Source organism: Pinus tabuliformis, chromosome 3_2 (assembly GCF_031772625.1).
Source record: "Pinus tabuliformis cultivar Carrire ecotype Pingquan chromosome 3_2, CPIR1, whole genome shotgun sequence".
NCBI classification, from domain to species: domain Eukaryota; kingdom Viridiplantae; phylum Streptophyta; class Pinopsida; order Pinales; family Pinaceae; genus Pinus; species Pinus tabuliformis.
In genome coordinates, this window is record NC_142302.1 from 269565234 (window position 1) to 269589453 (window position 24220).

A 24220-nucleotide genomic window follows, 5' to 3' on the forward strand; every position below is an offset into this window, starting at 1 on the left:
ATCAGACTTGACAGGCTCAGCTTGTCATCTAACCCTCCTTCTAGCACCAGAAATGTTGACGGTATTGGATTCCGCCAACATTTCAATGGGATATCCCTGATGTAAAGTCCCAACTAGAACTCACATCGTTTGGTGTAGGAGTCCCATCCATTCATATGGTCAAGGCACCATTGGAATGGTTTTCCAAGGAATTCCCTTATTACAATCAAACATAAGAGAACACAATGCCTCTTTGGTTCAACAAGAATGTGAGATTTGTGAGACACTCAGTGTAAGTTGTATGAGGGAGATTTCCATGAATGGTGAAGGAAATGAGCCACTGGTTAGAAAAGTAATAGTATTATCCTAATGGGGGACTCGGGGTAAAGAGAAATACTTTTTGTGTACCTGCATATTAGTCCACATAATAAATAACAATTGTTAAATCATAACAACATTCATTCAATACAATCCATAACCAAGCAACGAAATAGTTCATTGATTTAGTATGTGAATAAAGAAACATATATCGTACAGATAATGAAAATAGTCAAACTATATACATGATACATGTATGAAGGAATGTCGAATCATTGAGCTTATGATTATAGGTGTAATATCACAAGAACACTATTACATGAGTGAAACAATATATCCAATAGTAGAAGATGAAGCCACAGCTTGCTTCTCCAAAGGATGATCTATATCCTATGTAGTACAAGAGAAACCAAGGTTAGGCCTCCAAAAGCCTAGCAAAAATCGTGGTCCCCCAAAAGCGCCTCCTTGAGTTATGAGGGGCTATTTATAACAAATACAATGACTCTTGAGATTCTCATGACTCTTTGACTTCTATGACTATTCATATTCTAATATGTCTCATTACATTCCAATGCGTGGCCATTAATATTCCACTTGTGTCCCTTGGACCTCGTTAAATAAAATTTATTACATAAGACAATTTACACATGATATGGTGGCCTAATAAGACATAATTGTGAAAATACAAAACTCATCAAATGGATAGGTCATGTGCTTCTTCATGGAGTTCATTTGTGATATAAGTGTGCCATGATCTGAACGACGTTGTGATGGCTTCAATTCAGTCTGGGAAGTGTCCTTTATAGTGTGCCCTCACCTCCAATGCCTCTGGAAATATGTTCTTGGATAACTACTAGACATTATTCCACAACCATGAAATCTTCTTTTGTGCTTTGGCTGGTGCAAAGGCATATTGCTGAAATAACATCTTTGGTCACTTCCAAGCCTTTCTGTTTTCTTACCTGCTTGATTTTTTCAATATAATATCTGATCTTCTAAAAAATGAACACCCTACCCCTGATTGCTTCAAGAGGTCTAGTGGTGCACATCCCGTGCTTCTATTTAAGAGACTCAAACCCATTATGTAGTCATTTGTAAGCATCCATGGCATTAATCGACTATGCTCCAAGATGAAAGTAGTTATGTAGGTGGAGTCATAACTAAACTCTATCAAAACCTGTAGCGATCTTGTAATTCCTTTCCAAGCGCTGAGGAGCATCTGGATATTTGGCAGTCCACTCTTGCATCTGGTCAACTGCTCTGGTTTCTATCTTCAGCAGTTTCACTACTTCATGTACATTCTTCTAAATGCCAATGAGAGGGGCCAGGACCTGTTGTATAAGTATCATCTCATCGTATAGTCGTGGCATGATATCCTCCATTGGTCCCAACTCTTCTAGCATTGTTGACTACCACTCTATAGAATTGAAGTTACATGATGACAACTATTGGTTCTCTGATGCAAGATGCTTTACCTATTTCTTTGTTGCAACAAGTTCTCTTCTATTTTTTCTAGTGTTTGAGGTGATCACGTTTTCTATCACTGCTAAGACTCGGTTCTGAGGATCATTGGGAAAGTATGTATTCCTTTACTTCACAATCCTCTTCTTTAGCTGATCAAATGTTACATTGTAAACATCTATGACTATGTTTGCTGGTGGAGGTGTAATCCCCATCTCTTTGAATGGAAGATGTCCTCTTGTGAGTGGTTGTTCACCTAAAGTACTAGGCTCATCATACATGGGATGGATGGTGTCTTCTTCCTCACACTTCTCCTCCTCTATTTCATGAGTCAATTGTTCTTATTCTAGCCTTTGCATTGCTACCTCCTCTATAGATTTCCTCTGTTGTTCTTCCTCTATATGTCTCCTCTCTTCTTCTTCTACTAGTTTCTTCTCACACAACTCATCCTGCTTCCTACTCTCCTCTTCTTCTTTTTCTTTCCTCTCTAGTCTATGTGTGTAACTCCTGTATTTAAAGGATCGACCTTCCATTTTCTGCTACTTTCACTTGAGGAGTACGTAATCCTTTTCCTGGGAGCTAACTTCTTTACTTGAGGTGCTTTTTCCTCCTCCTCCTCTTGTTCTTGATCCTACAAGTTTTGAGCTGGAGGATTGTGAGGTGAACTGGTATTCATGGTTGGATGTGTTTTCATTCTGGAATTATACCAATTCTTTATCTTTTCATCCTTTGGTCGGAATATTTATGAATACCTTTTAATATGCCTGATCCTTTCATAATGTTCCTAAATTTTTTTCCTAGGATGATGATATGCATGGAAATCTTTGGTGACGAAGTGTAGGTAGTTCAACTCTTCACTTTTGGCTATCGATGTCTTGTGACTCTTTAATTCATATAATCTGATCCTTAGTGGAAATATGGGCCAAGGGGCTCTCTTCCTCCTATGAAGGGTTCTTGAGAGTCACTTGTCCAACTGATTTTCCACCTCCTGCATGACCACCTTGTTTGTCACATATTGTGGCATAAGATGAGGGGATGTTTGACATCTAAAGCATTTGATGTAAGTTCCCTATGGATCTACAAACCAATCTACAATATATTGAAGAGACTCCTTCACTTGATATGTCATGCATGGTGGATCAGTCTTGAATATTAGGCTAAATATGGTTGCAAAGAAGTGTTCGACCATTATGTCATACGCGCATCTGAAGCTTCCGTCTGATAAAACCCTGTAGTGGACATAAACTGGGAACTTCTCTTTAGGATTCCAGTTCCAATACAGCTTTAGGAATGCTATCATGTACAGATACCAACCAAAATATATGCAAATAGGTAAAATTTTGGAGCTTGATTTGCTTGCAAAAATGCTTTGACCTGCCCCACATGTCGCTACAACTAAAATGATAATATATTCACCCAATTAAAATATTTTCCATAGTTCACCAACAAATTGAGCGTGTATATCCAATTATCTTGGAATACCTTGGCGTGCTTGCACCCAAACATTCAAAAATATATAGTTATCAAATAATGATATACATCTCTCAATATCTTAGCTGGATAAACTGTTGTTGGGTGATGGTGAAACTTGGTGGGTCCTTGAAAACATTTCTTAATAACATTGGTCGTGTCGAGGTTAGGCCATCTTGTGTAAAAGGAATCATTTGCATATTCATTAGGCTTGAGAATCTTATAATACGCCTGCATATCCTCACCATAATAGGTGGCGAGGTGTCCGCCACTTTCATTGTGGAACACAAGGTATGAGTCATCCATATGTGTAATTATCCATTCAATATCTTTAACACATAGCATGACTAGGTATTTGCACATGATCCTATGTATCAAGGACTTTTTAATGTTTATATATGCATGCACATATTCCAAGTCATCGGGAAATTTCTCTTGCAATAACGTGATGTAGATATTGCTCCAGGTAACCTATGTCGTCTTGTCAATAAAACACTGAGTGTCCACATATATAGGAATATTAGACTTTGCAACTTCAAGTGACTCATCAAAGTTCCTCCTAAGAGTTCTTTAGAGGCTACTTTGTGTGGCGTCATGTCTCCAACGGATGATGAGACAGTGGTAACACTTGTAACATGGACACTTGTTTATGGAATCAAACTCATAGCGATAAGATTTTCTTAAAACAAGTAAATATGCAACAATATTTGTAAATCATGTTCAAAGAGTCACCACGAATGATAGATCATGAAAAAATATAAAATTAAAACCAAAAATAACTTGCATGCAAGCAAAATTACACATGTAAACTAGGAGGGCACACTCTTGAAGCATGAAGAGACATGCATGGTCATTCAGGGCTTCCTAGTGAGCTAATGTGCTCAAGAAAGAGGAAAAAATCAACCAGGGTGCACTGTAGCACCTTGAAATTTTGAATGAATGAGAAAAGGTGGCTTCATGTCTTCCTTATGTGCCCATGTGCCCTAGGAGACAAGGAGGCCGCATTGTCGCAATCTGAACTATCAAAGGATGGATAAAAGGAAGCTTCGGGTCTTCAAAGTGCGCCTATATGCTCAATACAAAGGAGGGCACATTATCACATTTTCAAGGGATGAATGATGAGTCTTCATTCCTTCATGATGCACCCATGCACCCTCAGACACAAATGGCACATTGTAGCACTCCGAAAGGCTGAAGGGAAAATATTCGGGTCTTCATGATGCGCCCATGCACTTAGGAAGAAAATAGGGTTGAAAAAGGCACAATTTTCGAGACTGGAGGAACTTTGAGCTTAGGAAGTGAACTCTTCCTAAAAGGATCCTAGGAACAAGTATAAAAATAAAAATCCAATTGTAATATAAGGAGAGGAATGATTTATAAGGCTATATAAGTTGTTGTCCCATGCATGGTGGAAGATGAAATGTCTTAGGAAATGTAAAATTTTTCTTGCATGCGATAGTAAATGAACACTCGCAAGATGAATATATAGCTAAAACGCCAGTAAACACACTAAAAAATAAGAAATCAACAACAAACAAAGAAAGATTTGACAATAAAATGATGAAAAGCAATAAATATTTGAGCATGGAAGCTTACTTGCTGCATTAACTTATGAAGGGCTTGATGATTTTCCAGTTGTGTGCTCAAATGAAATGATGATGAAGGAATTATTATTTGATTTTATTTAAAGAGGTCATCATGAAAAACTAACTCGTGCATGAGTTCCATTTGTTATCATATGAAAGGATTATTTAAGAAGGAGTTAAGGCGGTTCATATTTTCTAGGAGTGTGCCCTCATGCAACAAGTTGGATCATGCATGAAACTCTATAAGGTGCAAATATTCGTCATGAAGGAGTGCATCCAGGTAGGGCACACTTTCTCAACCTGAAGGAATGTGTCCTAGGGTGCATTCATTTGGCCTGGATAAGTGCGCTTTCTTTAAGTGTAAGCCTTCGTCATCTTTTGCACTTTTAGCTTTTGTGATATATTTTCATGATTTTTTTTTCTTTTTCCACTTTTTTGTGCCTTTTGAGTGTGTGCGTGGATAGAAGGAAATTTTCTAAGCTTAGACGAACTATGAGTTCACTTAACCAATAACTTACTAAATTGAACACTTCTAATGATTAGGTGATGACGCTTGAGACACATTGACTTAGGAGGATGCAACACTAGGACAAAACACACAAATATCAAATCGAACCACATGAAAAAACATGGGGGCTTGAAATGAAAGTTAGCGCATGCTACAAAATTGACATACGAAAAAAATTTGGAGGGTCATTGTCACAGCGACACACTGGGAGAACCCCAACTTATCTATAATAGTTTCACTGTAAGTGTAAAGTCTCATTTCTCTAGGAAGTATTGATTCTATCAGCGAGTCACCACCAACTTCCCACTAAACCTAGTTAAATATATAGTATTTCTCAATTCTACTACCTGGAATGACACAAGAATTAAACAATCCACATCAATATCCTATCGACATAAGTAAGGGTATATTATAGTGAAATAAAATTATTAGAGTTTGAGTTTTACATCTCTGGAATTTCTCCGCTACTAAAAGGCTTGGACAATACCCTGACAGATTCATTTCAAGAATAACAAATATTGCTTTGCTGCTAGTGAGCCTAGAAAGTACTCCAATGAAGTCACTTGCTTCACCTCCCTGCGTAGGAATCCTTTCTCTTCTTTCATCCTTTTAGATTTTTCTTTTATTTCATATGATTGTACATAGGCACTTATTATTCTTTAACAGACAAACGAGGGATCCCAATTTATTGAGAGCATAAGAGGTTCTTCCTCCATAGACAAGTTTTATACCTCTTATGATTTAATAACTAAAAGTTTTCCACTTATCTTATTCTACATAGATAGATAATGAAGACACATCATTCTTAACAAGACCAAGTGTGGGAATGATAATCCTAAATAGATATAGTGTATTTTTTCTTATAGCTTCTTGGTTGAAGGATCGTATTTTCCATCGGAAGATCATTGGCTTGAAAGATGTAAACCTAATCAAACAAGAGGATGACAGATAAGCCAATGGACTAGAGCTACTTCAACTTGGCTTTCACAAATATTAACCAATCCATCTCAAAGCTCAAGACGACTTATTCAAAGACTAATCAAACCGAAAAAGTAAAACCGCAACTTGAAAAAAAAAATAAGAGTGCAAAGTGTCTAACTACATGCAACCTAACCTAGCCTAAACTAAAAAATACAAGGTCAGATCATGTAAAGTGAAACTTTTAGTGTAGCCATATAATATGCTCCCGAACTTTAAACTGAAGTATGTGATCATGTACATTCAAAATGAAAATCATTGCAATTAATAAGAGGAAATGTGAAAACATTTGCACTGACCGACCAAAACAGGAAGTGCACCCACAATGGTGTATTACACTCGACTATTCTACCATGTGGAGAACTTCACAACAATGATAACACTAGGCCTATGACCGTATATGTCTCAATGAAGAGTATCCAAGTATGGGCCCAAACTAAAAATATTTTTCTAATGAGTCTGCAACATGATCATGGACACGAACTTTAGGGAAAGAGACACATGAAAGACCGTACAAGGACAAATCCATGTCATAAGTCATACCACAAGGTTGACCACAATCTAAGCTGTCATACGCATGAGATTATTTGGTGGATGATGTAATAGATTCACTAAGATTATTCTTTGTACCTACACTAGAGATTTGAGATTTGGTAAAAAAGGGATGAAGTGGTGGAAGATTGATCATCAAATTAAATTTCCTTTCTTAAGGGTTGAATTTTTTTGTTTGTTAATAAAATAAGCATCCCTTAAGAAGGCATCATCATCCCATGTGTTGACATCAACGAAAAGGTTGTGCAAGAAAATCAAAAGATGGTCGAGATCATAAATACTGCCAGAGTGATAGGGACCTGACATAACCATTAGCCTTAGATAAAGTTTCCTACACACCTGAGTTGAATCTAAATTCTGAGACAAAATAGTTAGAAGGTGATCAAGAGAAGATTCAACGCGAGATTCTATAAAAGATAGATGTTTAATACTAGTGAAAATTTCTTCATTGATTAGCATATCATCTTCTTGGTCGAAAGGAGATAAACCTGAAAGGAAATCTTCGATAGTTGTATCATACCCCTTTTGAAAATTCAAAAAACCCAAATATTCATGTGGGAATAAAGATTCATCCATATTACTTGGATGACTATATATTTTAGAAAGAAGAAAATCATCAGGGCCATGATCATCCAAGGGTTCATCTTGATTAATGGGTGAAATACTGGGAGGAATATCAAGATTCGAAAATGGTTGATTGATGAGGTTGGATGAATCGCCATCTGATGTGAGATGTGAAAGAAACATATGTTCTTCTTCTGTAAGATGATCTTTTGATTCAATGATTGGTCTAGTTCTGACATACTGAACATCAAAGGAAGGAGGACATGGGACAAAGAGCATACTCAGTCCTTCTTCCACAAGTTGAAATTATTCCTATTTAGAAGATTCTGACTCGAAATATTTCCTTGACAACCAGACTAAGAATAAAAATTCTCGTACAAAAACCACCACTCCACCTCAACCAGAAAATGATAACAAAGATGAAGGAATTGATAAAAATGCTCAAGATATTCAATCAATCCTATTCTAAGTTGATAAATTTCATCAATAACATATTGATATTCACATTTATCAAAAACTTGATAAACGGTGTTAACTAATTGATTAAAATATGTGATAGAAGAAGTGGATAAATAATAGCACCATTTCTTTGCACAACCATCCAATGTAAGGGTAAACAACCATGCAATTATTTCTTCTGAATCAGCGCCACTCAAGAAGAAAAATTGAACAAATTCAACAACATACCCAAGAATGGTTTCCATAGCCTGTCCGTCAAATTTAAATAGTGATATGTTATGTAAAAATTCCACGGGGATTGAAATATATAAAGGTTTTCTAAAACACCTTAGGGTTATGATTTGGGATGAAGCCATTAAAGATAAGAGATTAAAATAGACTTGATGGGCTCATCTTATCAACTGGCCCTCCTTCTAGCGCTAGAAATGTTGATGGTGCTAGATTCTGCCAACATTTCAAGGGGATATCCCCGATGTAAATTCCCAACTAGACCTCACATTGTTTGGTGTAGGAGTCCCATCTAGTCATATGGTTCAACCATAGTTGGAATGGTTTTCCAAGAAATTCCTTAGTTACGATCAAACATAAGAGAAGACAACACCTCTTTGGGTCAACAAGAATGCGATATTTGTGAGACACTCAGTGTAATCTGTACAAGGGATACTTCCACGAATGGTGAAGGAAACAAGCCACCAGTTCGAAAAGTAATAGTACTATCCTAAAGGGGGACCGCGGGTAAAGAGAAATACTTGTTGTGTGCCTACAAATTAGTCCACCTAATAAAAAAAAATCGTTAAAGCATAACAATATCCATTCATTAATATCCATAACCAAGCAAAGAAATCATTCATTGGATTAGTATGTAAATAAAGAAACATATACCATACACATAACCTAAATAGTCCAACTATATACACGATACATGCATGAAATAATGTTAGCTCATTTAGGTTCTGATTACAGGTGTAATATCCCAAGAAAACTATTACATGGGTGAAATATTGTATCCAATAATAGAAGGTGAAGCAACAAATTGCTTCTCCAAAGAATAATCTATCTCCTATGTAGTACGAGAGAAACCAAGACTAGGCCTCCAAAATATCAATAAAAAGCTTGGTCCCCCAAAAGGCCCCTCGAGTTATGAGGAGCTATTTATAACAAACATAATGACTCTTGAGCTTCTCATGACTCTTTGACTTCCATGACATTCATATTCTAATATGACTCATTACATTCCAATGTATGTCCATTCATATTCCACTTGTGTCCCTTGGTCTTCATTACATAACATTTATTACATACGACAATTTACACATGAGATGGTCGCCTAATAAGAAATAACTGCCAAAAGATAAAAATCATAAAATGGATAGATCATGTGCTTCTTAATGTATTTCATTTGTGATATAAGTGTGCCATGGTCTGAACTCCATTGTGATGGCTTCAATCTAGTCTGGCAAGTATCCTTTATAACGCACCCTCACCTCCAATGCCTTTGATAGTATGTTCTTGGAGCTCAACTGGACATTATTCCACAACCATTGAAAGATTTATCTACGCTTTGAATGGTGCAAAGGAATGTTTTTTAATAACATCTTTGGTCACTTCCAAGCTTTCTTGTTATGTTATCTGCTTGATTTGTTCAATGTAATCTCTGATCTCCTGAAAAATGACCTCCCTACCCCTGATTTATTCAAGAGGTCTGAGGGAGAGAATCTCGTGCTTTTGTGTAAGAGACTCAAACACATTATGTAGTCAGTTGTAAGCATCCATGGTATTAACTAAATTTTCTCCAAGATGCGAGTAGTTCTGTAGGTGGAATCTCAACTGCACTATGTCAACCTCTGCGACGATCTTGTCATTCCTTCCCAATTGTTGCGGAGCATTTGGATATTTGGTAGTCCACTCGTACATTTGGTCAACTTCTCTGGTTGCTATCTTCAGGAGTTTCACTACTTCCTATGCATTCTTCTAAATGACAATGAGAGGGGCCATGACCTACTATATAAGTATCATCTCATCGTATAGTTGTGCCATGGTATCCTCCATTGGTCCTAGCTCTTCTAGCATTGTTTACTGCCACTCTGCGAAACTTAAGTTTTGTGATGATAACCATTGGTTATCTAGTACAAGATGCTCTACCTATTGCTTCATCACAACAAGTTCTCTTCTCATCTTGGCATTTTTATTTAGAAAGTAATTTGATTTATCTTGTGCCACTGTAGTGAATGCAACATTTGTCATCACAAGTGCCCTCATATTTCTTCTAGTGTTGGAGGTGATCACCTTTTCCATCGCTACTGAGACTGGGTTCTAAGGATCATTGGGAAAAGTACCTACCCCTTTGTTGCATGATCCTCTTCTTTAGTTGATCAAATGTTACGCTGCAAAAATCTATGACTATGTTTGTTGGTGGAGGTGTAATCCCCATCTCTCTGAATGGAAGATGTCCTCCTATGAGTGGTTGTTCACCTGGAGTATTGGGATCATCATCCATGGGATGGATGGTGTCTTCTTCCTCATATTGTTCCTCCTCTATTTCATGAGTCAATTTTTGTTCTTCCAAACTTTGTGTTGCTTCCTCCTCCTGAGACTGCCTTTATTGTTCTTCCTCTATCTGTCTCCTCGTTTCTTTTTCTACTAGTTGCTTCTCAAGAAAATTATCCTATTTCCCACTCTCCTCTTCTTATCCTTCTTCCCTCTCTAGTTTTGTTTGTGTAGATCCTATATTCAAAGGATTGACCTTCCATTTTCTTCTTCTCTCGCTTGATGAGTACATGATCCTATTCTTGGGAACTAACTTATTTACTTGAGGCATTGTTTCCTCCTCCTCCTCCTGTTCCTACTCCTATAAGTCCTGAGTTGGAGGGTTGTGAGGTGAACTGGTATTCATGGCAGGATGTGTTTTCATTATGGAATTATACCAGTTCTTTATGTTTTCATCCTCTAGTCGGCATATTGATGAATACCTTGTATTGTGCCCGATCCTTTCACAAAGCTTTCTAACAATTCACCTAGGATCATATGCATGGAAATATTTGGTGGCGAAGTGTAGGTGGTTCAACTATTCAGTTTTGACTGCCAATGCCTTGTGAATCTTTAATTCATATAATCTGATCCTTAATGGAAATATGGGCCAATGGACTTTCTTCCTCCTGTGAAGGGTTCCTGACAGTCCCTTGTCCAACTGATTTTCCACCTCTTGCATGACCACCTTGTTTGTCACATATTGTGGCATAAGATGAGGGGTTGTTTGACATCCAAAGAATCTGATGTAAGTTCCCTCAGGAGCTTCAAACCAGTCTGCAATACCTTGAATATACTCTTTCACTTGATCTTTCATGCATGGCAGATTGGTCTGAAATATCAGGTGAAATATGGCTACAAAAAAGTGTTTGTCCAAACTTTTGTACATGCCTCTGAAGCCTCCTTTTTATAACACCCTCCATTGGACATAAATTGGAAAATTCTCTTTAGGAGTCTAGTTCCATTATATCTTTGGGAATGCATATCATTCATAGATACTGTCCAAGAGATATGTAGACATGTAAAGTTTTGGAGCTTGATTTGCTTGCATAGATGCTTTGACCTGACCCACTTGTCGTTGTAACTGAAATGATAATATATCCACCCAATTAAAATATTTTCCATGGTTTGCCACTAGATTGAGCATATATATTCAATTCTCTTGGAATACCTCAGTGTTCTTACACCCAAACATATGAAAATACATACCTATCAAATATTGATATACTTCTCTCAAGGTATTTTTCGGATAAACTGTTGCTGGGCGATGGCGAAACTTGATGGGTTCTTGACACAATTACTTATTAACATCGGTTGTGTCGAGGTTATCTCATCTTGTTTTAAAGGCATTATTTGAATATTCATTGGGATTGAGAATATTATAATGCATCTACATATCGTCACCATAATAGGTGGTGAGGTGTCTACCACTTTCACTACGTAGCATAAGGTGTGAGTCATCCATATGTGTAATTGTCCATTCAATAGCTTTAACGCATGGCATGATCGGGTATCTGCACATGATCCTGTGTATGTTAGACTTATTAATGTTTATATGTGCATGCACATCTTCTAATTCCTTAGGAAATGTCTCATGCATGAACGTGTTCTAGATCTTGCTCCAGGTAACCTCTGTCATCTTGTCAATAAAGCACTGAGTGTCCGCATATATAGGAATATTGTACTTTACAACTTCAAGTGGATCACCAACACTTGCTCCTAATATTTATTTAGAGGATGCTTTGTATGGTGATCCAGGTGGCTCTAGAGAGACATGCAGGACAAAGATGGATCGAAAATAATTTTTTTTGGATTGTGCTCAAACTAGGACTAGATCGAAGACCTCGTCATCCTGATCGTGGTGGTACAAATGGCTCGTCAAACCAAGCTAGTATGCAAAATATAGAGCTCTTCAAAGTTTGACATGATAGGGGAAAAGTGGGGCCCACAGCATGCCACATGGCATCCCAGTAAGCAGGTGGGACCCACATGGCAATCCATCAGCCATTGACACTTGGCGTCTTCTCATTTGTCTCATAAACTTGCATAAGAGGCAAAAGCATGGAAAATGGTTAAATAAATAACCATATAACAAAATTTTGTTTAATATATAGTTAAAAATAACTATATAAAAACAATCGAAGACATGGTTTCGGGATCAATGGCAACAAACCCCGCCAAACCCTTTTAAAACAGCCTTATTGCATATATCGAAACCATATTATCAATATATATATAATTCGGTGGCCACAACCTTCATCGAACCCTCTGCAATGGTGGCACCCATATATATATATATTGCATATATTATATGCCGCATATATCGCCGCACTGATCGTTGATGAGTATGTCGGCGTAACCCCCGATCAGGGCACCAATACCTCCGCCGTGCCGACCACCGATAAGAGTGATCACCGATATGGATATCGGTGACATCCCAGATATCACGCCGAGTAGTACGCCAATCCGATCACCAATTTTGTCACCACTTGACATCATGTATCACTGAAGCCCTATATCGGGCTCCGATATATGTGCTAGCGCCCCTTGCAACTACCGACTACCGATTATGATTAATTCGCCTAGATTGTGGGAAAAGCGCCGATAAGGTGTTAAGTGTGGGGTTTAAGGGGCGGTCTTCCCAAAGTGGACTCGACCCCTATTTCAACACATTTTTGTGGTTTAAAAGATTTTATATGCGGAGAAGGCAGGATTTGATCCCCCGACCTCTCCTTAACCATAAGCCGCTTTTATCCATTAGGCCAACGACCTATTTGTTGAAGAATCCGCCGATGAATTCTACTTAAACAATCATTTTTTCCTTTGCACACAATTTGAGGAGGAGGGAGACTGCAAGCACAGATTTCGAGGAAGAATGTAGGTACGAATTTCAAGGCAGTGAATTAATTAATATTTTCATGCAGGAACCATGAATTTTGCAGGAGGGAAAAATTTTCACTTTGTCAGAATTTGACAAGTTTTATATGGTTTTTACACCTCTCATCGCCACGAACACAATGGTGCTATTTGTTTCTTCAACCGAGATCTGCATTTTCCATTCAGTTCCAGAATGCACGTGGAACCATGATTTTAGCGAAAACAGGAAGCAGAACCATGAACCATGAAATTTTCCCAAGGAGGTAAAATTTTAACATTTCAGAATATAGTCAAGTTTATACTTGATTTTCATGGTTTTTCGCAGGGTTCGCAATGGTGAAACCTAATTTGTCATTTGGGTTGCAGATTTATAGTCCATCCATGGAACAGAATCTTTGAGGAATCCCAGGGGAATCTAGAAGATTCCTTGAGCCCAGAATTCTCAACTTCTCAAAATTCAAAGTTTGGACAATTGATTTAGCACTACTCGACACCACAAAGCTAATGGTGGCTTCAGATTTCTTATTCTATCATTTCTTCTTCTAATCACTTTTCTAAGTGCCAGTGTAGATGTCCACATCCTTGTGTGAGCAACCATGTTCATGAGATCGATGCCTTGAGAGCAATGGTCCGAGGAACTTTAGCAATGAGACATCCACTTCTTCAGATGGCCCTTGGTTGTGAGGTATATGATGTGTTCATGTACTTCTTATTTTTGCATTATGTTGTACAGATCCATGATTGATGTTGATGTAGAATCTTGTTTATTACATGTTGTCATGATTCCTTGCTTCATGTTATGTACAATATTCTATATGATGTACTTGCTGTCATAACTCTTTATGTTATGCTTTGAGATCCCTTGTTGTATGTTGCTGGGATACTCTTGTTTTTGTCATGCATGTGTTTTGCTTTGACATCCCTTTTGTGCAATGTTGGCGGGATGCGCACCATGCTTGTTTTTGTGTCATACTGATAGGAGTCTTTTGATTGAGAATTCTAGTTGTGGAACATCTCTTAGAGCCACTCCTGCATGAGGGCATTCTTCCTTATATGATCGAGACATCATCTCTTATGTACATCATCTTTATTGACAACACTTAATGTAGCGCCCTACACCATCTTGACACCAGGGTCCGAAGACATAGTCCCTCTTGGACAAACTCCGTTATCAACGACTTATGTTTTCATGTGCTGATGATTGTTATGTTCCTATTCTTTACAATATGCAACTGTATTTATTAATGTTCTTTTAAAATGCAATTTTAACACATCATGAAAGTAAAAGGCCTTGGAAAGGTCCTTCTTCACACCCGGACCTGGATTAAGTGGTATCGGAGCAGGTCTTTACATTGATGTCAATTGCAGCATGAACAATGACAGAGGATGAAAGAGAAATGTATGAGACCATGCTTAACATTTCCAAGAAAGTGGAAATTATGTATGAAACTCTACAGAAAGAAACAGAGGAAAAGTAGTGGTTACAGCATCAGTTGAAAGCCACGGAAGAGGCCATGGAAGAACTAAAGAAAAGAAAACATAACCTTCAAATGAAGAATCATGAATTGAAGATGTGTCTACATGAAGAGAAAGAGGAGAAGCAGAGTTTGCTACTACAGCTACAAGAAAAGGACGAGGCCTTGGAAAAGCTGCAGCGAGACCCATGTGAGGTAAAAAGTAGTTCTCCATCTTCATGTATGTCTCTTGATGATGATTTCGCTGTGTTTGAAAATCATACCACAGGAATTGGCTCCAAATTGTTGAAGAGAATGGGATATGAAGGGAAAGGCTTGGGCATTAATGGCCAAGGCATTGTCAATCCCATTAAAGTAGAGGAATTATCCCGTTAGGCAGGACTTGGGTATGTCAGGAAAGAAGTTGGGAATGTGATCTACCAAAAACAAATGATGAGCAGCCCTCATCAGTTATTTCCAAATCGAAAGAGAAGGTAAAAGATGTTGATTTCCTTTCGGTTTCATCTTCTCACAGTATGATGTCTATTGGAGACTTGGAGATCCTAATTGCAGGGACAAACATGAGGCTCCTTACAAAGACGAGGCACGAGGAGAAAGAATTCAGTGCTAATAACCAAGGCATCACTCAACCTTTGGAGGTTGTGCATGAGCATTTATTTTTAGGCTCGAGATACACTAAAGGAGAGTGCTCAAAGGTGTCAAATTCATCTGAGACATCATCGAGGAAATAGAATGATGGGAAAACATCCCAATCATCCCATGGCAGTTTCCATCACAGGGAGAGAGCTGAGGCAAGCTCTCATCACCATACTGACATAAAAGAGCAAAAGAAGGTATAATCACTTTTGATCTTCGAATGTTCATTTTGATTATGATCATGTTGTTAATGATGAATGAAGATTAAGGCATCAGAAAACGTGCACCTTTTGTGGTTTACCTAACCATACCTTTTCCAAGTATTGGAAAAGAATGGCAGCACTCATGAGGCATGAAAGACCCTCTCAACAACATGAAAATAAACAGGTTAAGCAGGTATGGAGGAAGAAAGCCTACTACAGTCATTGCGATATAAATGGCCATCAAAGAGCCACTTGCTAGAAGCTCCATCCAAAGCAGCGCCTTAAAGACAAAGCGTCGGTGCGTGAATCAGGAAGAGTAGTTGTTCGACAAGAAAAACCACCTCAGGGAGGTGACCCATTCACATTGATCAGTGAAAAATGGTTTTTTCGACATGATTTCATTTCGTGATCATTGTTTTGTAAATCATTTGTTGCATTTTCAAGTGTAAAAGTGATGATGTGTTTCCATCACTTGGTCAGCAACAATGATGTCTGGTCATGTTTTGAGTCGTATTTTGAGTTTCATGTTAAAACTCCGAAAGTGATGTTATGTTTCCATCACTTGTCAAAACAATAGTGTCTGGCCTTATGAATGTAAATCATGTGTTGCAGTGATGATGTGTTTTCCATCACTTTTTGAAGCAACCATGATGAGTTGGCCTTGTTGTCATAACTGGGGTATTATGTCCATCTTGTGGTAAACATGACCACTGAGGATGTGTTAGAAACTCGTGGCAAGTATGGGATGTTTGGGTCTTTAGTTTGGTCATGTTAGTCAAAGCATGTATTTTGCAAACAATGTACTATAGGTTGCAGAAGTAGCAGGTGTCGACTCATCGCTTAAGGCTCTGAAGAACAAAGGTGAAGGAGATGGAGGCAAGACCTTTTCAGGACATTTGTGATGTAGATAGGGTACAGAGAAAGATGCAGATTATTTTCCATGCTTTTGGAGGACCAAAAGCTCCTCAGTGGGGAGGATTGATCCAGGTGGCTCTAGAGAGACACGCAAGACAAAGATGGCTCAAAAATCAAAGTGTTTGGATTGTTCTCAAACTAGGACCAGATCGAAGACCTTATCGTCTTAATCATGGTGGTGAGAATGGCTCGTCAAACCAAGCTCATATGCGAAAGATAGAGCTCTTCAAAGTTTGACATGACAGGGGAAAGTGGGGCCCAAGCATGCCACATGGCATCCCATCAGCCATTGACACTTGGCATCTTCTCAGTTGTCTCCTAAACATGCATAAGAGGCAAAATCATGGAAAATGGTTAAATAAATAACCATATAACAAAATTTTGTTTAATATATAGTTAAAAATAACTATATAAAAATAATCGAAGACATGGTTTCGGGATCGACAGCAACAAACCCTACCAAACCCTTTTAAAACAGCCTTATCGCATATATCGCAACCATATTATAAATATATATATATATATATAATGGGATCGGCAGTCACAACCTCCACCGAACCCTCCCCAACGTCGCACCATATATATATATATATATATATATCCCATATATTATATGTCATACATATCACCGCACTGATCGCTGATGAGTATGTTAGCGTAACCCCGATAAGGGTGCCGATACCTCTGTCGTGCCAACCGCCAATAAGAGCGATTGTCGATATGGATATCGGTGACATCCCGGATATCGTGCCGAGTAATACGCCAACCCGATCGCCGATTTGTCGCCACCCAACATCATGTATCACCGAAACCCTATATCGGGTGCCGATATATGTGCCAGTGCCCCTTGCAACTGTCGACTGCCGATTGTGATTAATCCGCCGAGATTGTGGGAAAAGCGTCGATAAGGTGTTAAGCATGGGGTTTAAGGGGCGGTCCGCCCAAAGTGGACCCAACCCCTATTTCAACACATTTTTGTGGTTTAAAAGGTTTTATATGTAGAGAAAGCGAGATTTGATCCCCCGACCTCTCCTTAACCATAAGTCGCTTTTAACCATTAGGCCAACGACCTATTTGTTGAAGAATTCGCCAATGAATTCTACTTAAATAGTTATTTTTTCCTTTGCATGCCGTTCAAGGAGGAGAGAGACTGTAGGGATAGATTTCGAGGCAGAATGCAAGCATGAATTTCAAGGCAGTCAATTAATTAATATTTTAAGGTAGGAACCATGAATTTTGTAGGAGGGCAAAATTTTCACTTTGTTAGAATTTGACAAGTTTTATATGGTTTTTACACCTCATTGCCATGAACACAATGGTGTTGTTCATTTCTTCATCATAGGTCTGCATTTTCCAGTCAGTTCCAGAATGCACGTGGAACCATGATTTCAACAAAAACAGGGAGAGAAACCATGAGCCATGAAATTCTCCCAAGGAGGTAAAATTTTAACATTTCAGAATATAGTCAAGTTTATACTTGTTTTTCATGATTTTCTGTAGGGATCACAATGGTGAGACCAGATTTGTCATCTGAGTTGTAGATTTACAGTCCATCCATGGAACAGAATCTTTGAGGAATCTTAGGGGAATCTAGAAGATTCCTTGAGCCCATAATTCTCAACTTCTCAGAATTCAGATTTTGGATAGTTGATTCAGCACTACTCGATGCCACAAAGCTGATGGTGGCTTCAGATTTCTTATTCTCTCATTTCTTCTTCTAGTCACTTTTCTAAGTGCCAGTGCAGATGTCCACATTCATGTGCAAGCAACCATCTTCATGAGATTGAAGCCTTGAGAGCGATGGTCCGAGCAGCTTCAGTAGTGAGACATACACTTCTTCAGATGGCCCTTGGTTGTGAGGTATATGATGTGTTCATGTACTTCTTCTTTCTGCATTATGTTGTACAGATCCATGATTGATGTTGATGCAGGATCTTGTTTATTACATGTTGTCATGATTCCTTGCTTCATGTTATGCAGAATCTTCTATATGATGTACTTGCTATCATAACTCTTTATGTTATGCTTTGAGATCCCTTGTTGTATGTTGCTGGGATACTCTTGTTGTCATCATGCATGTGTTTTTCTTTGACATCCCTTTTGTGCCATGTTGGCAGGATGTGCACCATGCTTGTTTTTGTGTCATACTAATAGGAGTCTTTTGATTGAGAGTTCTAGTTTTGGAACATCTCTTAGAGCCACTCATGCGTGAGGGAATTCTTCCTTGTATGATCGAGACATCATCTCTTGTGTACATCATCTTTATTTGCAAAACTTAATGCAGCAGCCTACACCATCTTGACACCGGGGCCCGGAGACGTAGTCCCTCCTGGACGAACTCCATTATCAATGGCTTTTGTTTTCATGTGCTGATGATTGTTATGTTCCTCTTCTTTACAGTCTATAGCTGTATTTATTAATTTTCTTTCAAAAGGCAATTTTAACACATCACGAAAGTAAAAGGTCTTGGAAAGGTCCTTCTTCACACCCGGACCTAGACCACATGGTGACATGTCTCCAACAGATGATGAAACAGTGGTAACACTTGTAGCATGTACACTTATTTGTGGAATCACACTCATAGTGACAATATGAACTTAAAACAACTAACTATGCAAGAATATTTGTAAATCACATTCAAAGATTCACCATGAATGATAGAGCATGAAAAACTATGAATGACAGTCAAAATTAACTTTCATGCAAGAAAAAATACACATGCAAACTAGGAGGGTGCATTATTGAAGCACAAAGAGACATGCATGGTCATTTGGGGCTTCGTAGTGTGCTAATGCGCTCAAGAAAGATGAAAAAATCAGCCAGGGCACATAGTAGCACCCTGAAAAGTTGAAGGAAGGAGAAAAGGTGGCTTAAATTCTTCCTTATGTGCCCATGTGCCTTGGGAGACAAGGAGGGTGCACCATCACACTTGAAATTGGCAAAGGATGAGGAAAAGGGAGCTTCAGGTCTTCAAAGTGTGCCTATGAGCTCAAGACAAAGGAGAGCACATTGTAGCATTCTAAAGGGCTAAAGGGAAAATCTTTGGGCCTTCGTGATGTGACCATGCGCCTTGGAAGAAAATTGGGTTGAGTAGGGCGCAATTTCAAGACTGAAGGAACTTTGAGCTCAGGGAGTGTGCTCTTCCTTAAAAGAGCCCAGAAACAAGTACATAAAGCAGAATTCTATGCTAAGATGAGGAGATGAATGATTTTCAAGTCTATATAATCTGTTGTCACATGCATGGTGGAAGATGAAAATTTTCAGGAAATGTGAAAGGTTTCTTGCATGCAATAGTAAATGAACACTTGCAAGATGAATATAAAACTAAAATGCCAACAAAGAAACTACAAATCAAGAAATAACCAATAGACAAAGCAGGATTTGATAGTGAAATAATGAAAAGAAGTAAATATTTGAGCATGTAAACTTACTTTCTACACTAGCTAACGAAAGGCTTGATGATTTTCCAGCTGTGCACTCAGATGAAATGATTATGAGGGAATGATTAGTTGATTTTATTTAAAGAGATCAACATGAAAAACTAACTCATGCATGAGTTCCACTTGTCTTCATATGAAAGGATGAGTTAAGAAGGATTTAAGGTGGTTCCTATTTTCTAGGAGTGTTCCCTCATGCAACAAATTGGATCATGAATACAATTGGATAGGGCACAAGTCTTCATTGACCAGGTAGGGATAAATTTCTTAGTGTGAAGGATTGCGGCCAAGTAGGGTACATTCCTTCAGTCTGAATAAGTGCACTTTCTTTAAGTGCAAGTCTTCATCATCTTTAAGTGCACCTTTTTCTTTTGTGAGATATTTTCATGCTTTTGTTTTCTTTTTCCACTTTTGTGTGCCTTTTCAATGTGTGCATGGATAGAATGCAAGTTTCTAAGTCAAGATGGACCATGAGTTCACTTAGCCATTAAATTACTAACTCAAACACTTCTAATGTTTAGGTGATGACGCTTGAGACACATTGACTTAGGAGGATGTGGCACTAGGAGAAAACACACAAATATAAAATCAAATCACATGATAACACATGGGGGCATGAAATGAAATTTAGTGCAGGCTCAAAAATTAACATAGGAACAACTTTTGGAGGGTCGTTATCATAGCAACAACACGAACCTTGTTCTAGGAGTTATGGTTGTATAGAGGCAGATTCCTCTAGATGAATAATGAGAAGATTCAATATGAATTAATTCAAGAGTTTCTAGGAGAGGATTTTTCTTATTGTCAAAGAAAACACCTCTTCAAATTAGGAGAAGCTTAAAAGCTTCTATTAATGGGAAGGTAGAATCATTTCCTCCCTAGCAACAATGCCAAAAATGTTACCACAAAATCTAGGAGGTTTTGGAGAGGGAAACCCTACAAGGCATAAAATTGACCAAGAGACAACAATGGGGCAGTGGCCCATTATCACCACATCCAAAACCCCCTGTTATTTACGAATTTTCACCAATGGTAGGAGTCCCAATATAAGCTTAATATCACTTATATATGATGCTATAGGTAGAAAATGATTAGGTGACTTGACTGGATCTTCTACAAGACAAAGACAATAAAGGCTCAAGGCCCCAAGGGGAGGTAATTCATTTTTCATGTAGAGGCCTAGGGCTACAAGCACAAGACCTAGGGTTTGAGTACATTTTTTAGCGTTGGAGTTTCCAATGATCAAGGCTAAGAGAAAATATTTCCAACAATGTGTGTCAACAAGGTCAAGGTTCATGAAACCTTAAAGAAGCCCCAAAATTGAAGGAAGATAAAACTAGGGTTTCCCTCTTAGAGAAAACAACTAGGGAAAGAGAATTTATAGATGAAATTGAAGTGGATACCCACCAAAAGGATATATCTTGTGGAAAATGATATCCTCTTGATGTTTAGGCTCTTTAACTCTAAGAATTCTACTTGTCTAGGGATTCACACCAAGCCCTATTTTAAAATCTTAGCCTTAAAGGGGCGAAAAATTAAAGGCGAGAGAAAATGGACGAGAAATGTAAATGATCACCAAATAATTGGACCAGACCCTTATTCATTATGAGTACAGAGTCAATTATGTTTTAAATCAGCCAAATAACTTCTAAGGACGCTGAAATTTTGATGTCATTGGTAGCAAAATTCAACAATTGCCTATTCAATGGTAGAATGATTTTTCATGGAAGAACTACCAAGCATTTACCACTAAGGACATTCATTCACATGCTCTGTATGAGTAATGCAATATATCATCTAAATTTAACACTCAATAGATATTCAACAAATTAGGGCATAATTCCAGTCATTAGAGTCAACAAAATTCTATACATTAGACATGAAAGAGATAAATATTCAAAATTTAAGTTCACTTACAAGATAGCATTCAAATAATCCATTCTGTTCATCCAAATAATAGCTCCAAGTTACAATGAATAAACTCCAAATATCAAAATGCATCAAAGATCCAAATATCTCCACATGTTTAAGAGGCTTAAAATGCTCTAGTAGGCCAAAATAATCCAAGATTAATGTGATGATAAACAAGAATGAATGACTCCTCTATTTATATGAGGATTATGAAGTTCCATTTAGCCTAGAAACCCCTACAAACAATAAAAAAATGGGCCAGGTCATAAGCTGACCTAGTAGCCTCTAAAAACTAATTAATTCTCCACATGCATGAACTCAAATAGAGAAAAAGAGTTGACATCATGCAAGCATAGCCCCTTCTAGTGTTTAATTTGAGGGAAATGAATTCCATCATGAGTGTAGAAGCCCTTAAAAATAAACCTTGAGCGGATGGCCCCTAGATCTCTGACATAATCCATCAATGGGCCCCAAATTTGGCTCTAGGGCACAAAAAGTGGTCTCATGGGTCTCTAAGTGTCCAAAATGCCTATCTCTACTCCAATGTTAAGAGCTCTTAAGTTGTTGCTATCACTCACATGTCTCAATGTGTGAGACCATCCTCATCTAGGCCTTGAATTAGCTGCCATCCATTTGATCACTGTTAAGTCAATTGGATGCATCTTGATCCAGGTGCAACATCCCATAAATTCAATAATGTGGGGCAAAGTGTTGGAACATTATGTGTGTTAGAGGTGTCCAGGGATGTCAGTGATTCTCTACAACTATCTGGATTTCCATGGTGTTATAGACATTTTTGTGCCTTACAGCATTGAGCATGAAATGTCCATAATCCAAGGGATCCAAAGTCCCTAAACATGTTGTTCCTACCCCTAGAGGAACAAGGCTAACAAACCACAACAATTCACAGAAGTTCTCCACCAGAAACTGCTCAAAAACAAGTCAATTCAGGATCAATTCAGAGGCTCCACTAGCTGTCTACACTGAAATGCAGAGATTGCACTGGCTAGGTGCACTGCAACGCAGGTAGAAGCACTACCAGGGTGCGCTGAGCGGGAAGTGACAAATGGCAAGTTCATTCAACGAGGTCGAAAGACCCTGGAAGCTTCCAGAATCTTCTCCAATGACACTTGCTTCAAGGAATTCGACTAGTGATGAGTAAGAGGCTCTTAGTCTCCAAGTGGAAGCAAGAACTGACAGAGGGAGAGGACACTAGTCAGATCTCAAGCTGACTCATCCTCTATCCAAACATCTATATATGGATCTCTCCTCCATGAGATCTAGAGGCTGGAATTTTGTTATTGCAAATAATTGTTGTTGGTTTGAAATTGGAATCATTGGGTGCTTAATGCTTTGAAGGAAGGTGAAGATAGGAATTTCATTTGCTGGGAAGGAGATGCTGGATTGGAGCCCTCTGGGTTGTATCTCTTCCTGAACCTTGTTATTCATCAATAAAGCTATCTTGGTTTCTCCTATATGCTGATGTATCTTTGATGTATGATTGCATTAGTGTATTTAGTTTATTTCTAATCCTGAACTAGTTATGAATATGAATCTATGTCTTTGTGTAGTGTTCTCTTCTTGTGATCTTGCAGGGACCTGTTGAAGCTGGGCGAGCGAGAAGGAAAGTAGCTGGGAACTCTCAAAGAGAAGAGAAACCGGATCGAGGGACAAACGGAAGACACCGGTTAGTCCATCCATCTCTCTTCATTCTTAATTCATAAAGGAAGAATACTAGAATAGTTGTTTCTGTTTGTTGCTAAGGCACTGTCACACCTTAGGTGGATAGGATCGTCCTGCATAGGCATTTTCCCCACAACAAATTGGTGACTCCGCTGGGGAAATCTGTTTAGTCATTTTATTTGTGTCTCTATCATTGTTTGTTTCATAGACTCAACAGCAACAATCGAACTGCATCTGTTATTCTCAGATGCAAAGTAGACAACTGCTGCTTTGATCCAATCACTGGATTTGTCTATGATCTGAGCAATGGACTCACAAATGATTTGATGATCCTTTGTGATAGATCTTAGTCCTCCCTCAAAGCATCCCTTTGATTATACCTTGCTTGTTGCTTTGATTTGGCCTGAAACTATAGATTAAATAGCAAACTGTGACCCAGAACCCAGTGAGGAACTCTCGTTTCTCCTTCAGCGTAGACCCTGTGAAGAGGTTCTGCATTTCAACGCAAGTCCCGTGAAGGCTACCTGCGTTGAATGTCAAAACCTCTGTGTTGAGGGTGCGTTGATCCAGTTAGGCCTTGTGCAACTGGGGTTCTCTGCTCTGTTTTGCCTTGTTTTGATCTCTGATTTTTGCAGCCTGTAACCAGCATATGTACCTGTCTGATAACTCCTTTTCTCTGCTT